Source organism: Physeter macrocephalus, chromosome 15, assembly GCF_002837175.3.
Source record: "Physeter macrocephalus isolate SW-GA chromosome 15, ASM283717v5, whole genome shotgun sequence".
Classification (NCBI taxonomy): domain Eukaryota; kingdom Metazoa; phylum Chordata; class Mammalia; order Artiodactyla; family Physeteridae; genus Physeter; species Physeter macrocephalus.
This window is the reverse complement of record NC_041228.1, coordinates 40,075,249-40,081,794: the sequence shown is the minus strand read 5'-3', so window position 1 is coordinate 40,081,794 and position 6,546 is coordinate 40,075,249.

Genomic DNA, 6,546 nt, shown 5'->3' with positions numbered 1-6,546 from the left:
ATGTCAAAGAGTGTTCTGCCTATGTTTTCCTCTAAGAGTTTTATAGTGTCCAGTCTTACATTTAGGTCTTTAATCCATTTTGAGTTTATTTTGGTGTATGGTGTTAGGGAGTGTTCTAATTTCATTCTTTTAGAGGTAGCTGTCCAGTTTTCCCAGCACCACTTATCGAAGAGACTGTCTTTTCTCCATTGTATATTCTTGCCTCTTTTGTCATAGATTAGGTAACCATAGGTGAGTGGGTTTATCTCTGGGCTTTCTATCCTGTTCCATTGATCTATATTTCTGGTTTTGTGCCAGTACCATACTGTCTTGAATACTGTAGCTTTGTAGTATAATCTGAAGTCAGAGAGCCTGATTCCTCCAGCTCCATGTTTTCTTCCTCAAGATTGCTTTGGCTATTCAGGGTCTTTCGGTGTCTCTAGTCAAATTTTAAGATATTTTGTTCTAGTTCTGTGAAAAATGCCAATGGTAGTTTGATAGGGATTGCATTGAATCTGTAGATTGCTTTGGGTAGTATAATTATTGTCACAATATTGATTCTTCCAATCCAAGAACATGGTATATCTCTCCATCTGTTTGTGTCATCTTTGATTTCTTTCATCATGTCTTGTAGTCTTCTGAGTACAGTTCTTTTACAGCCTTAGGTAGGTTTATTCCTAGGTATTTTATTCCTTTTGTTGCAATGGTGAATGGGATTGTTTCCTTAATTTCTCTTTCTGATCTTTTGTTGTTAACATATAGGAATGAAAGAGATTTCTGTGCATTAACTTTGTGTCCTTCAACTTTACCAAATTCATTGATAAGCTCTAGTAGTTTCCTGGTGGCACCTTTAGGATTTTCTATGTATAGTATCATGTCATCTGCAAACAATGACAGTTTTACTTCTGCTTTTCCAATTTGTATTCCTTTTACTTCTTTTTCTTCTCTGACTGCTGTGGCTCGGACTTCCAAAACTATGTTGAATAATAGTGGCGAGGGTGGACATCCTTTTCTTGTTCCTGATCTTAGAGGAAATGCTTTCAATTTTTCACCATTGAGAATGATGTTTGCTGTGGGTTTGTTGTATATATATGGCCTTTATTATGTTGAGGTAGGTTCCCTCTGTGCCCACGTTCTGGAAAGTTTTTATCATAGATGGGTGTTGAATTTTGTTGAAAGCTTTTCCTGAATCTATTGAGATGATCACATTCTTTTTATTATTCAGCTAGTTAATATGGTGTATCACATTGATTGATTTGCATATATTGAAGAATCCTTGCATCCCTGGGATAAATCCCATTTGATCATGGTGTATGATCCTTTTAATGTGCTGTTGGATTCTGTTTGCTAGTATTTTGTTGAGGATTTTTGCATCTATGTTCATCAGTGATATTGGTCTGTAATTTTCTTTTTTTGTGATATCTTCTTATGCCGTTTTGATCAAGTAATGTCTCTAATCTTCTGCTGCCAGAAAATTTCATGATCCCTGACAGTGGAGTGAGAGGTTGACAGTGATTACAAGACTGAAAGCTATCAAATGATTTAGGCCTATGAGAGATGCTGGGTATAAAACTTAGTATCATTCTTATTCTGTTCCCTGAGGGTAAGAAGGGGTAAGAGAGATAAGCATTCTTTGGCCAGAGAACTCCTATCGGGATTAGCCTCCCTGAGTCACTTCCAAGGTAAAATCTAGATTGCCTTATCTCGCACACCTTGAGGTAAGATGGAATATTTATAGAACGATAGACATTTTGGAGCTAATTCCAGGATTTATTCATTTATATGACAGATATTTTTCCTCATCACCAGAATTTTTATCTCCATGATCTCTGTTTAGGAAAATAACACTCTCAATTGCTCCAGATCAATAGATCGATTGATAGATATAGATAGATAGATAGAGGAAAAAATCTCATTAAGGAATCATTAATGAAATATAATAGAGTAAATCCATTTTCACCCTTAATAGAAATCAAATAATTTGCCCAATGAAAGAAAAATTTCTGGGAAGTTTGTATACATTTATTGACATATGACATGAAGTCTATACACCTCCACAAAAATGATTTCACATAAACCATAATTAAGACAGTTCAAAAAGAGAAGCAAAAGGCTCTTTTTAGTATCTTACCAGAGAAGGATTTTACTCCAAATAGTCTAAATCCAGAGACTGGATTTTTTAACATTGTGCTACACTGTGTCCCATTCTGGTAGAATCCAATTCTAACCTCTTTGACAATGACAAAATTATCCAGCTCTAGCGCCAGTCTCTTTCTTGAGTCCTAGGTCCATATTCCTAACTACCTACAAGGCATCTGTACTTGACTACAAAACAGAAAACCTGAAAAAATGTAACTACTAATCAATCATTCTTGCCTCAGTGTTTCCATAGCCCTTTGGATAGACCACCATATGGTCCTTATCGGACTACAATTTAATGATCTACCTATGTTTCAGTCTCATTTTCTAGAACATGAGTTCCCAGAATGCAGGGACCTTTTGAAAAATCTATGTTCCTAATTTCAGCACATGACAAGTATTTGATAAATGTGTATTGAACAAAGATCTGACTTTGTAACAATGTTTATGACTCAGGTTAATAGGAAGAGTGTTATCAAGCAGACAGTAAGGACAGGCTGGGTGAATGGGTGGGAGTGGGAAGGAGAATAAGTAGGTACAAAAGGTCAGGGCATAAAGCAGTCATCATTACAGGTCTCTAACCCACCTTTACCACACACCTGATACTTGGAGTTGAAATCATATGAAGCTCCAAACTGTCATCATTGCCTTTGTCACTTTTATGTCAAATCTCTTGGCAATGGGTTTTGCCAGAGTGTGGAAGAATTTCATGTTCAAAGCCTCAGAGAAACCTGATACTTCTTCTTTTTCCAATGGGTCAAATGTCAAGCAGTAAACAGAGAGTGGCTCAGATTTGTTAAAAACTGCACCAAGATATTTTGGCCCCTTGGAGTCTTGCTCAATTCAAAACCATCCTAGCATGTTAAGGCAACCAAAAATGTCATCTCTCAAAGCTGTAAAATTTGACTCTCCCACAGCTCCGAGACGTTTCTGCAGAACTGCACGGGAAAACAGTTCACCCTGGTTGAACAAAGTAACAGAATCTCCAATATTTAGAAGGGTATGTAGATTCAGGAATATAGGGTTGTAAAAGATGCTATAAATAGGGTGACCATAGAGACACTTTTGAAATGGGACACAAATAATAATGACACTTTGCTAAGAGTGTAAGCTGGGACTGTCCCAGGCACACCAGGACTTGAGGTTATCCACGCTATGGAGAAAGACTCAAGGGACTTATGAGTGTGTCTACAACTCTGTCCTCATGCAGTCTCATGCTGATGAGAAAATGCAGAAAGTTCTAAGTTGGACCCTACTAACTCCGAGTTTGTGCTAAATGCAGCAACTTCGGTTGACTTTCATACCTAATTTGATTACTTTATCCACCAACAGTTTGGAACATTTAGGGACAGAGGCATGATGGATTTTGACCGGGCTTCACAAATCCTCTCCATCCAATTATTCATTCAGTCTTTCAGCAAACCTTGTTTGAACACCAATTACAATTTGGGAACTAATCGGAGCTCTGGTCAGGGCAGTTACAAAAATGAATAAGACATACCTTTCAAAGAGTCTGTGTACAATAGGTGAGACACCTGAAAGCAGGTAATTGTTAATGCAATATATTCAAATGCCAGAAACACATACTTCCCAAGAGGTCATACATGGCTAGTTAAATTTCCTGAAGCTTCTGGCATCTCATTACACTATGGTGTCATATTTCATGTAAAATGTCATTCTCCCTTGCCTCACTTTTCTTACTGAGGTCTACTTGTGTCTTAGTTCACAACGTGTACTTAAGATTTATAAAATTACATGTATTCAAATATCTTCCAGAATTCAAGTTGTTAACTAAAAAAGAACTGTCCTCTTTCTTCCCTTTCTTCTAGCTTTAAATTACATGGTTCTGTGATTCCCCTTTGCCTTTTCTTCCACATGAGTAAAGCTTTGTTTTGCAGGAGTACTTATTAAGAAAGTATGGCCATTTCAGCCAAATTGCAAAATACACCACACAGGTTTGAGTGGGAAGCCTGATGAATGAACAATCTGAAATTCCCCTTCACTTCAGTACCACTGAAATGCCTCAGCTTGCAAAGCAACATTTTATTTTTATTTTTATTTTTTTTTCGGTACGCGGGCCTCTCACTGTTGCGGCCTCTCCCGTTGCGGAGCACAGGCTCCGGACGCGCAGGCTCAGCGGCCATGGCTCACGGGCCCAGCCGCTCCGCGCCCGGTGGGATCTTCCCAGACCGGGGCACGAATCCGTGTCCCCTGCATCGGCAGGCGGACTCTCAACCACTGCGCCACCAGGGAAGCCCAAAGCAACATTTTTATTAGGTTCTCTTTTTAAGAATTTCAAATTCTGTTCTGCAGACCTGATCAACTCCCTTCTGAGAGTAGCTACATGTGCTTCTATTTTCCCTAATGGTTTTAGAAGAATTAACATTTCAGGTTTTGTGTTTACCCAATCATCTAAGGATTACAAGACATTATCACATATGTTGGCTCGCTTATCTGGCTTCATTTCCTTTGGAATCAAGAAAGCTTTCCAAATAGGTATGCTTATATAAGAAAGGTGAACAGTGAAATTAATTGATGCATTCACATATCTGTTGTCTTCTATTATTGCCCCCATTTTACGAATGGTAAAGTAAAATTTGGTCAGCATCTGGGACACTGCCTGTATGGCAACACCTCTATTCTGAGATCTAATCCCTTACTCCCCTCTCCCATAACCCAAGCACCCATGGCTACTCTCGGGGTCACAGAGTCTTACCTGACCCTACTCCCTAGCCATAACCAATGGGTCCAGAGGGAGGCATCTATCCAAACTGAGCCAATCGTAGCACTCTGCTCCCTGCCCAACCACCAGCCTCACCAAAACTAATTGGTTTGGGGTAGGCATAGGCCAATCTTGGGCCAAGTGAAGTTCTTTAGGATTATTTGAAAAGTGCTGAGAGAGATAGTCATTCCTCTCTAGCAAAAAAGATCATAACATGAAAAATCTATTTATATTTATACTCAGTGCACTTGAGAATTTCACATTCTTGCCACCAGTGAATTATCAATCTTCTTATCTTTTACATTCCAACTTTTTGCTTTTTTTCACAAAAGATTATTTTCACTGTTATTTTAATTTGCATATCCTGAATATTAATACAGTTGAGTTTCATTTCACATGGCTGTTGGCCATTTGATTTTCTTGTTCTATGAATTCTTTGCTCATATCCCTTGCGCATTTTATATTGGGATGTTGGTCTTATTGATTTGTAGAAGTTCTTTAGAATTTATGAATATTCATTTTCTATCAGCTTGATGCATTGTTTCTACAATTAAAAAATAAGAGATTGTCATAGTTAGAATCCAGCTACATAGTGTTAATTTAATTAAGCAGGGAGCCCATTAGACTGAGGTGGCTCTAACATCATAGTGACCTACATAAGCAAACCAAAATCCAAGCCTATAAATGCCTCAAGGTTATGAAATCAAAACACTAAGGACAACCAATCACAAACAGCCAACTAGGCTTTAAGCTGCAGCCAATCAACAATTTCCTTACTTTGCTTCCACCTTTTCTCTGTAAGAGTCTGTCCCCAGCTCCCATTGGCAGAGCCCTGCTATCCACTTCCTGTTTGGCGCTGCCCAATTGGAATCCATTTTTGCTCAAGTAAATTCTTAAAATGTTTAATATGCCTCCGTTTATCTTTTAATAATATCATTTAGAAGAGACATACTTAAAGCAAATAATAGGGAAAGGTTAAAAACACAAAGATGGAAATATAGACCAAGAAAGTGCTAACGACAACAAAACAAGCTTGACAAAATAAAATTCATTCAAAATAGAATTCAAGCCAAAAAAAATAAATAAATAAACAGGCAAAAAAATTATTTTGACTTTTAATAAAAGTAACAACCCACAAAGAAAATGTAAAGATCAAGACCAGTGTGTCTTTGTCGTGTTAATGGCCAAGCAATTAGCAACATGGTTTTGAAATGTAGAGAATAGAAATTATGGGAAATGTAAATCATCACATTCCTGCAAGGAGATCTTAAAACACTTGGCTCTGAAGTCAACAAAACATTGAGACATTCTGAATAACAAACTACTATCATGCAAGTTTTAAAGGATAACCATAAAACACTGTGTACAACAAAGGAAGAAAATATATATTCTCAAATATCCATGATACCCTTATTGAAAAAAATTCATCGTCAAGCCATAAGGCTAAACCTCATTATATTTTATAAGTAAGAAAGCATGCTGGTGCTGATTCTGAGCATCACAGAATAAAAGTAAACATTACAACAAAAAGATAAATGAGGGCTTCCCTGGTGGCGCAGTGGTTGCGCGTCCGCCTGCCGATGCAGGGGAACCGGGTTCGCGCCCCGGTCTGGGAGGATCCCACATGCCGCAGAGCGGTTGGGCCTGTGAGCCATGGCCGCTGAGCCTGCGCGTCCGGAGCCTGTGCTCCGCAACGGGAGGGGCCA